Below are 11,273 nucleotides of genomic sequence, written 5' to 3'. Positions count from 1 at the left end.
AATGTAAAGGAGGGCGTGAAAAACACTCCAGAAAGGGTTTCTTTGAAAAAAAAATCATCATGAATTTTGGCGCAAAAAAAACGCCTTACTATACTATGTCGAAAAAAATGCAATTTTTCAAACATGTTGTATAAACGTGCCATATGATGAAATACTGCAAAGGAGGGCGTGAAAAACACTCCAGAAAGGTTTTCTTTGAAAAAAAAATCATCATGAATTTCGGCGCAAAAAAAACGCCTTACTATACTATGTCGCGAAAAAATGAGATTTTTCAAACATGTTGTAAAAACGTGCCATATGATGAAAAAATGTAAAGGAGGGCGTGAAAAACACTCCAGAAAGGGTTTCTTTGAAAAAAAAATCATCATGAATTTTGGCGCAAAAAAAACGCCTTACTATACTATGTCGAGAAAAAATGAGATTTTTCAAACATGTTGTAAAAACGTGCCATATGATGAAATAATGTAAAGGAGGGTGTGAAAAACACTCCAGAAAGGTTTTCTTTGAAAAAAAAAATCATGAATTTTGGCGCAAAAAAAACGCCTTACTATACTATGTCGAAAAAAAAAGCGATTTTTCAGACATGTTGTAAAAATGTGCCATATGATGAAATAATGGAAAGGGGGGCGTGAAAAACACTCCAGAAAGGGTTTCTTTGAAAAAAAAAAAATTATGAATTTTGGCGCAAAAAAAAACGCCTTACTATACTATGTCGAAAAAAAAAGCAATTTTTCAAACATGTTGTTAAAACGTGCCATATGATGAAATAATGTAAAGGAGGGCGTGAAAAACACTCCAGAAAGGTTTTCTTTGAAAAAAAAACATCATGAATTGTGGGGCAAAAAAAAGGCCTTACTATACTATGTCGGAAATAAAAGCAATTTTTCAAACATGTTGTAAAAATGTGCCATATGATGAAATAATGGAAAGGGGGGCGTGAAAAACACTCCAGAAAGGGTTTCTTTGAAAAAAAACATCATGAATTTTGGCGCAAAAAAAACGCCTTACTATACTATGTCGAAAAAAAAAAGCGATTTTTCAGACATGTTGTAAAAACGTGCCATATGATGAAATAATGGAAAGGAGGGCGTGAAAAACACTCCAGAAAGGTTTTCTTTGAAAAAAAAACATCATGAATTTTGGCGCAAAGAAAACGCCTTACTATACTATGTCAAGAAAAAATGAGATTTTTCAAACATGTTGTAAAAATGTGCCATATGATGAAATAATGTAAAGGAGGGCGTGAAAAACACTCCAGAAAGGGTTTCTTTGAAAAAAAAACATCATGAATTGTGGCGCAAAAAAAAGGCCTTAGTAGACTATGTCGGAAATAAAAGCGATTTTTCAAACATGTTGTAAAAACGTGCCATATGATGAAATAATGTAAAGGAGGGTGGGAAAAACACTCCAGAAAGGTTTTCTTTGAAAAAAAAATCATCATGAATTTTGGCGCAAAAAAAACGCCTTGGTATACTATGTCGAGAAAAAATGAGATTTTTCAAACATGTTGTACAAATGTGCCATATGATGAAATAATGTAAAGGAGGGCGTGAAAAACACTCCAGAAAGGGTTTCTTTAAAAAAAAAATCATCATGAATTTCGGCGCAAAAAAAACGCCTTACTATACTATGTCGAAAAAAAAATGCGATTTTTCAAACATGTTGTAAAAACGTGCCATATGATGAAATAATGTAAAGGAGGGCGTGAAAAACACTCCAGAAAGGTTTTCTTTGAAAAAAAAAATCATCATGAATTTTGGCGCAAAAAAAACGCTTTACTATACTATGTCGAGAAAAAATGCGATTTTTCAAACATGTTGTAAAAATGTGCCATATGATGAAATAATGTAAAGGAGGACGTGAAAAACACTCCAGAAAGGGTTTCTTTGAAAAAAAACATCATGAATTTTGGCGCAAAAAAAACGCTTTACTATACTATGTCGAAAAAAAAAGCGATTTTTCAAACATGTTGTAAAAACGTGCCATATGATGAAATAATGTAAAGGAGGGTGTGAAAAACACTATGGTAAGGTTTTCTTTGAAAAAAAATCATCATGAATTTCGGCGCAAAATAAAAGCCTTACTATACTATGTCGAAAAAAAATGCGATTTTTCAAACATGTTGTAAAAACGTGCCATATGATGAAATAATGTAAAGGAGGGCGTGAAAAACACTCCAGAAAGGGTTTCTTTGAAAAAAAAATCATCATGAATTTTGGCGCAAAAAAAACGCCTTACTATACTATGTCGAAAAAAAATGCGATTTTTCAAACATGTTGTAAAAACGTGCCATATGATGAAATAATGTAAAGGAGGGCGTGAAAAACACTCCAGAAAGGTTTTCTTTGAAAAAAAAATCATCATGAATTTTGGCGCAAAAAAAACGCCTTACTATACTATGTCGAGAAAAAATGCGATTTTTCAAACATGTTGTAAAAACGTGCCATATGATGAAATAATGTAAAGGAGGACGTGAAAAACACTCCAGAAAGGTTTTCTTTGAAAAAAAAATCATCATGAATTTCGGCGCAAAAAAAACGCCTTACTATACTATGTCGAAAAAAAATGCGATTTTTCAAACATGTTGTAAAAATGTGCCATATGATGAAATAATGGAAAGGGGGGCGTGAAAAACACTCCAGAAAGGGTTTCTTTGAAAAAAAAAACATCATGAATTTTGGCGCAAAAAAAACGCCTTACTATACTATGTCGAGAAAAAATGCGATTTTTCAAACATGTTGTAAAAACGTGCCATATGATGAAATAATGTAAAGGAGGGCGTGAAAAACACTCCAGAAAGGTTTTCTTTGAAAAAAAAATCATCATGAATTTTGGCGCAAAAAAAACGCTTTACTATACTATGTCGAGAAAAAATGCGATTTTTCAAACATGTTGTAAAAACGTGCCATATGATGAAATAATGTAAAGGAGGACGTGAAAAACACTCCAGAAAGGGTTTCTTTGAAAAAAAACATCATGAATTTTGGCGCAAAAAAAACGCTTTACTATACTATGTCGAAAAAAAAAGCGATTTTTCAAACATGTTGTAAAAACGTGCCATATGATGAAATAATGTAAAGGAGGGTGTGAAAAACACTATGGTAAGGTTTTCTTTGAAAAAAAAATCATGAATTTCGGCGCAAAAAAAAAGCCTTACTATACTATGTCGGAAAAAAATGCGATTTTTCAAACATGTTGTAAAAACGTGCCATATGATGAAATAATGTAAAGGAGGGCGTGAAAAACACTCCAGAAAGGGTTTCTTTGAAAAAAAAATCATCATGAATTTTGGCGCAAAAAAAACGCCTTACTATACTATGTCGAAAAAAAATGCGATTTTTCAAACATGTTGTAAAAACGTGCCATATGATGAAATACTGTAAAGGAGGGCATAAAAAACACTCCAGAAAGGTTTTCTTTGAAAAAAAATCATCATGAATTTTGGCGCAAAAAAAATGCCTAACTATACTATGTCGAAAAAAAATGCGATTTTTCAAACATGTTGTAAAAACGTGCCATATGATGAAATAATGTAAAGGAGACCACGAAAAACGTTTTTTGAGTGACATGCTATACTATGACGTTTTTTTGAGTGACATGCTATAGTATGAAGTTTTTTGGACGAAAGGCTAGACTGTCACATTTTTAGAGCGACATGCTATACTATGACGTTTTTTGAGCGACATGCTATACTATGACGTTTTTTGGAAGAAAGGCTATACTATGACGTTTTCAGAGCGACATGCTATACTATGACGTTTTTAGAGCGACATGCTATACTATGACATTTTTTGGACGACATGCTATACTATGACGTTTTTAGAGTGACATAATATACTATGACGTTTTTAGAGCGACATGCTATACTATGACGTTTATAGATCGACATGCTATAGTATGACGGTTTTAGAGCGACATGCTATACTGTGACATTTCAAGAGTGACATGCTATAGGATGACGTTTTTTGAACGACATGCTATACTCTGACGTTTTTTGGGTGACATGCTATACTATGACGTTTTTAGAGTGACATGTTATACTATGACGTTTTTAGAGCGACATGCTCTACTATGATGTTCTTTGGACGACATGCTACGCTATGATGTTTTTTGAACCAAAGGCTATACTATGACGTTTTTAGAGTGACATCCTATACTATGACATTTTTAGATCGACATGCTATACTATGACGTTTTTAGAGCGACATGCTATGCTATGACATTTTTAGAGCGACATGCTATACTGTGACGTTTCAAGAGCGACATGCTATAGGATGATGTTTTTTGGACGACATGCTATACTATGACGTTTTTTGGACGACATGCTATACTATGACGTTTTTTGGGCGACATGCTATACTATGACATTTGTTGGACAACATGCTATACCATGGCGTTTTTTGGACGACATGCTATACTATGACGTTTTTTGGGCAACATGCTACACTATGACGTTTTTTGGACGACATGCTATACTATGACGTTTGTTGGACAACATGCTATACGATGGCGTTTTTTGGACGACATGCTATACTATGACGTTTTTTGGGCGACATGCTACACTATGACGTTTTTTGGACGGCATGCTATACTATGACGGTTTTTGGACGACATGCTATACTATGACTTTTTTGGACGACATGCTACACTATGATGTTTGTTGAACATGCTATACTATGACTTTTTTTGGACGACATGCTATACTATGACGTTTTTTGGCCCACATGCTATACTATGACGTTCTTGGAGCGACATGCTATACTATGATGTGTTTTGGACGACATGCTATACTATGACGTTTTTAGACCAAAGGCTATACTATGACATTTTTTGGACCAAAGGCTATACTATGATGTTTTTTGGATGACATGCTATACTATGACGTTTTTTGGGCGACATGCTATACTATGACGTTTGTTGGACCAAAGGCTATACTATGACGTTTTTTGGGCGACATGCTAAACTATGACTTTTTTAGGATGACATGCTATACTATGATGTTTTTTTGACGACATGCTATACTATGATGTTTTTTGGACGACATGCTATACTATGACGTTTTTTGGACGACATGCTATACTATGACGTTTTTTGGGAGACGTGCTATACTATGACTTTTTTAGGACGACATGCTATTCTATGATGTGTTTTGGACGACATGCTATACTATGGACATTTTCTGGACCAAAGGCCATACTATGACGTTTGTTGGGCAACAAGTTATACTATAGGCTTTTTTAATTGACATATTACTATGAGGTGTTTTTTTTTTTTTTTTTTAAGCAACATATAATAATTTGAACAGTTTTAAAAATTACTATACTTTTACTTGTGCAATGAAATATTATTCTTTTTAGGCAAAGGCCATGTTTGATGACATATAGGCTATTAAATAAATGTTTATTAAAACTAAAAAGCATTAAAAAATAATAACCAACTTAGGCATTTACCGAGTCACTAAAATAGTGTAGAGTCTATGGCCACATCAGCATTATTATAGGCATCGTGTGGTAAATTCACAGCCATATACCGTATGAAATCTAGGTGATTTCATCATGATGTCCCCTTACCATATCGACTTCAGGAGATGATTAGATGATGATAAACTGTGACCTGCTGGTTGGGTTCTCTCTGTTCTCTCTCATATTTCCTCCATGTTTGTCTCCTGATGCTGCCTTACTTCAGCCAGTCCATGAGCAACAGAAAACACAGTTTGCCTTGTACCCATTGCCAGGGGTTCCACTCTTCCCACTCCAGTCTGTACATTTGCAAACGTTTTTGCTTCTTTAGACGTGGTGGAGTTTCAGGTGTAGACATTTTTAAACGTGCGGGTGCAGCAGCGTCTGTATCCTGGCAACCAGAGACAGGACCGGACACACAGAGACGTCTGAAGTCTGTCCACTGGACCTGGCATCGGGTCCTCGCTACATGGGTCCTACGAAGATGAAATTAGCTGCCCTTAATATTTCCTGTGTTTTATTTGATTCATTATGCAGTTTTGATGAGTGTGTGACAGACGTGTACGGGGCATTTATGAAAATACGGAACTACTTGCGTCCCGTATTGATTCAATACGGGACGCAACAATTAACTGTCGAATAAAGGACGTTTCCGCATTTTAAGGGACGGGTGGCAACCCTAGTTACTACCTGGTGAGGTAGTCTTAGCTAAAGCTAGTGCACCCACGTATTCCTGTTCAGTGCAATTTCAAATTTTGTACTGATGATTTAATAACTTAATATTTGAGTTTAATGTAAAAAACTAAATCAGAGAGCAGCACAATAACTGGCCTTGCTTAGTAGAGTGCCAGTACCTGCCATCTCAACAGCTTCTGTAGTGAATTTCCTGTGAAAATAAGCTCTAATTAATTAATAGTTAATTGTTTGGTGATTACAATATTTATTCAGTAATAGATCCTGAATTTTCTGCACTATTTACAAAGAAAGCAATGTACACAAATGTTTTTGTTAACATTTACTGCGGTCTATGACATTTTTTTAATAAAAAAGGGAACGAAAAGGCTGTACACCTTATACATCTTTAATATATTCTGTCTATATACATATATAAATCAGCCTTCAACCTACATTCTGTGCGTCCTACATGCTCTTTCTCACTGTCATTCTGTTGTTACTGCTTCGACACCTTCAGTCACACAGGCCAGGAGGGGTCAGCAGTGTTTTACTGTTTGAGCAGACAGTCTAAAGCTGGGAGCATACCTGCTATTCCCATTCTGTAAAAATGATTTCTGAAACTCCTGTTTTCATCATTTGTTCGAATCTCAGTTTGAATGAATAGCAAATTGTGTGTGTGAGGAGAGACGGGCAAAGATTTTATAATCACATCCACTGCATTCAGACGGACCCTGAGCCTCGTTATATGTAGTGGATAATAGCAAAACTCAATATGACAGCTGCCTCCTAAATTACAATATACAGTATATAGCAGAGTACACAGAGTAGGGGTAACTGGACAGTTTTTACCCAGACGTAAATCCATCCTGACAACATAATCAGCATTGCTATCTTTTGAAAAGACAGGATTTCCCTGTAAAGCGACACATCGCTGTGACCAAATGTGTCAAATGACTTCATGTCCAGAAATGCAAGCAAAACATTTAAGAAGATGAAAACACAGACGCAAACCCCAAACAAATTAGCTCACAGCAGCAAGAGAATGGACACGAATGATCCTGCTTCTGTTATTGGAAGTGACTGCGATAATTATTGCAACAGCCCTGTTTCTAAATGTCCTTGATCATCTGCGCAAAATATTTTTTTGTTTCATTTTTGATTCATGTTTTGGAGAGATAACTTTCTCATTCCTTTAATAAGAGCATCTCCTGGCACGGTTTTAAAGGTTTTTTTATTTTTCCTGTACATGATAAGGTCCATATCTTGCTCATTATGGAAGCTTTAGGCAAATATAAAGAAACAGTTTAGAGCCTTAAACTCCCACACCCAAAAAAGACTTAAATATACTGCAGATTCTAATTCAAATGTTCCACGGTTGAAGTAACTTGAAAGGCTATGATGACGCACGCTGATCTGTGAAATCTTTTCCAAATGCCTTCTTTATGAAAGTTGGGATCAGAGGAATTCATTAAAGATCTGTGGGTGGCATAGGCAATACGTGTACTGAGGCTTTGCCAAACTGAACAGCTTCCAAATCTGAACTCTGCAACAGTGACTGGAACACACCCACAGTCACTAATTACTTGACCCTATTCCTGCAAAACCTGCTTTCTTTGGAGTTACTTTGGGATTCATACGAGATCTATCAACAGAGAGGAGGACTTGTTTCATCTTGTTAATGCAGAGGCTTTCCTTGAGACAAAGCCCCCCCATTATGGTGCAGACCTCAGACCTTACATCGTCTGCTTCAGCAGCCTTTCCCTCAGGCACGTGTGTGTGTGTGTGTGTGTGTGTGTGTGTGTGTGTGTGTGTGTGTGTGTGTGTGTGTGTGTGTGTGTGTGTGTGTGTGTGTGTGTGTGTGTGTGTGTATCATGCTGGCAGGCGTTGATGTAACTGATGCACATTATGCGTTGTGAATGGGTCCAGCCCCTTGATGAGCCTTGTTATTGTCATTGATATAATGTGAGCCCTGAGCCCGACTGCATGTGCCACATGCATTGTGGTCTGGTTGAGGATGATTGATCTGAAGTTCCAGTGATGAGAAGCCTCAGTTGTACTCAACTGATGAGGTCAAAGAAGACAGATGAGATTATCTGTTTGTCTTACATTTGTCTTACACTCTATACTGTCCTGTGCTTGTTCCCTCAATTCAGACTGAGAGCTCTGAGTGTATGCTATAGGGTCATGGATTCAGGAACTCAGATGTAAACAGTGGCCCTGCTCATTCTCAACAAATGAAAGAGAATTAAGGTGGTTGTGGCATCCTCAGTGTCTTCCAAGACATCAGACTGGTAAGAGACACCAGGACTGACACATAGCTCAGAGACATAATATATGTCATCTAGCTTGGAAACACTTTGGGATGTCCCAAGTGTTGCTTAAATGAGGAACATCTGCACTAATCTGTAAAAAATAGTTGGAAATTAACACATTGTGCAAAATTGGCATATTTAAGGCCTCAGAGATCTATATTTTCAGTCAGTGACCAATCAACCTTTCCAAAGTGTTGTGACTATACTCCAGTATTCCTGCACAAGATGGCAGTGTAGGCTACAAACATGGAGTCTTTCATGTTGCTGTCAGGTCTGGCTGCCTTCTAGTTAATCACAGTGTCAAAATTCATGTTGGACTGGTAAATAGTGAGCTGAGGTGGATAAAGACATAAGACATATAAACACGCTGCACTGAAATTGCATGGTTTTAGTGTTTCACAGTGAAAGTGTGTCCTACCAGTGAAGCGACACTGAAAAACAACAAAACCCATGGACTGGTAGAAACTACTTAATTGTACATAGGATAGAATATTAGATCCCTTTCTATTCATTTTTTTATTGGGGCCAAAATTTTCATACCAGTCAGGTTTGTGTGTTCACTCCTCTTTGTGCCACAGAGAACATGTGTACTTTATGGCAATTATGATACTCACTGACTGTCTCACTGCAAACATTTTGACTCATCATAGCAGCAAAATGTGTCACAGGTGTTACTGTAGACCAAGGATTCTCCACTTGTTTTGCCAGGAGGCCACTTTTACAAAATGACAAGGGGCCAGGGGTTAGATAATAAATAGGACTAATCACAGTTATTTATACAGAACATCTAAACTAACAGTCGTTGAGCTAAAGTGCTTTGCAGTAGAGAGATAAGGCTGGTGTTGGAAATTTACCAAACAAGTTTCAATATTAAAGTTAAAACCTTAGAAAATTGTGCAAAATACAAAATTTAATTTTAAAGTCAAGTCCTTACAGTAGTCTCTATATGATACAAATTAACCTGGTTACCTCAGATATTAAGGTTAGAACAAGGTGCATAACCTATATTTCTTTTCTCTGTAATTATTTATTTTTCAAATTAGCTAAGTGATAGAAAAGAGATATTTTTGAACATTTACTATATATGCAAACATAATCATCTTGTGAGTCAATTTAATTTCATTCTGAATTTTAAAAAATGGTGAGGCCAGCTGGTATTCTATTGCTATACTCTATATGTCACTCCTAATACGCCTATCATTTGCATCATCTAATGTCTAAAGAAGCAGTGAATCCCTTGTTTCATATTTAGAAATAAACACACAAAAAATAGAGGTTTAACAGATCAGAGACTGTGTTTTAAAGACTCTTTAGTCTCTCTGGCATAATTTAGTCTAGATTTGACCTGTCTATATATAGCAGTTTTAAATCTGGACCTGGTCTAATGTGGTCTCTATGTGAAGAAAACTGTGAATTTTCACACAAAGACTAATGTTTTACAAATCTGACAATAGCTTTCAGCAGCATTAAGGATTTACCTAACATGTCTAACACAGCTTTACATCCTTAAGATATGAGAAAGCAAAACAAACAATGCAGGCAGTCGCTCACTACATGTGAAGTTTCCCTTAACTGTTGCCTTAGTAGCCAAATTGGAAGCCAGATATCAGTGTTTTTTCAAACAGACGTCTGTATTTGCCTCCACTCTTCTATTCACTATTGTAAGCAGCTGTCAATCATAATGACAGTCACTTCATTATTTTTTATAGCATCAAATGACTAATCAATGACAAACTGATCAGGAAAATTAACGCTTGAGCAAACATAAATGTGCAAGATGAACCTCATATAACACAAACCATTGCTTGAAACAATCCATTTTAAACATACTTACATTTAGATTAGTTTGGCTTGTGGCCCGTAGTTGGGGGTTGAGGCTAATAACCTCTACAGCAATCATCCAACAGGGGGCGATCCAGATAGCTTGACTTCCCTTCTGTGCCGCTGTGATATTGTTTACCTTTATAAAAAGTGCTAGAGGTGGCTCTGCTCTATTAAATCATCACAGTCATGCTATTACAAGGAACCTTCTTCGTGTCCTCGTAACTGTACGGACAGTTTAGCGGAGCGGACCGAACCAGGAAGCGTGTCCCGGCTGTGACCTGCTCGCCGTTAGCTTTTACAAAATGGACCTGTAGCTGAAGAATAAAGTCATGTTTAACTTTAAGAACCCTGCAGAGGAACAAAACGGTGAAATATGGAGTTCCCATGCTGTTGTTGGCAGTTGGTGGTTTCTTCGGCCTGCCAGAGTTTACACAAATCCGATATGATGCCCAAAAGCTCAAAACAAAGATGGATCCCGCACTGGAGGCTAAAGTGAACATGCAGAGGTCATCCTGGAGGAGGAGTACGAGAAGTTAAAGGAGTTGAAATTGGAGACAATGGCAGCATGTGAACCTGTATGCACATTACCAAAACACCGAAACTGAGGCAGCTAAAAAGAACTCGGCCATCATTAATTTTCTCATTCATGCCTGGGCTTTTAATACGTGTCAAAATGTGTTCTGTAGAACTCTATAAACCTTTTGTCATCTCAGTGAAATTGGAGTATATTTACATATTTCACAGAGATGGATGGAGAGCAAGCACAGATAATATTATTACTACAACTCATTTTATCTGAAGACATAAAAGTCAGTTTACCGTAAACAAAATAAAACCTTCCATTTTAACCAAATTTCATTGTTTAAACCAAGACGACAAGGCTTTTGACTTGTAAATGAGCAACTAAATGGCTGTTAATGACTTGCCCTTCTTTTTGTAGGTCGACACATTAACATCTGCCAACTGATTCTTGTTCTTCAGCTGAATTTTACAGTAAATGAGT

At 36.6% G+C, this 11,273-nt stretch overlaps 1 long non-coding RNA gene across 1 annotated transcript in view; it reads right to left on the bottom strand.

The window, feature by feature from the left end:
• LOC129350116 (uncharacterized) overlaps positions 1-10,955 on the bottom strand; it is a 19,853-nt gene extending 8,898 nt beyond the window's left edge. The window contains exons 1-2 of the long non-coding RNA XR_008603362.1: positions 10,281-10,955; positions 5,571-5,935 (exon numbers count right to left, since the gene is read on the bottom strand). This is a non-coding gene — a long non-coding RNA (uncharacterized LOC129350116). The remainder of the gene's footprint in view (positions 1-5,570; positions 5,936-10,280) is intronic.
• Between the last annotated feature and the right edge of the window lie 318 nt (positions 10,956-11,273).

Source organism: Amphiprion ocellaris, chromosome 2 (assembly GCF_022539595.1).
Source record: "Amphiprion ocellaris isolate individual 3 ecotype Okinawa chromosome 2, ASM2253959v1, whole genome shotgun sequence".
NCBI lineage: Eukaryota > Metazoa > Chordata > Actinopteri > Pomacentridae > Amphiprion > Amphiprion ocellaris.
The sequence above is the reverse complement of the archived record's forward strand: the minus strand, read 5'-3'. Positions and strand labels throughout refer to the sequence as shown.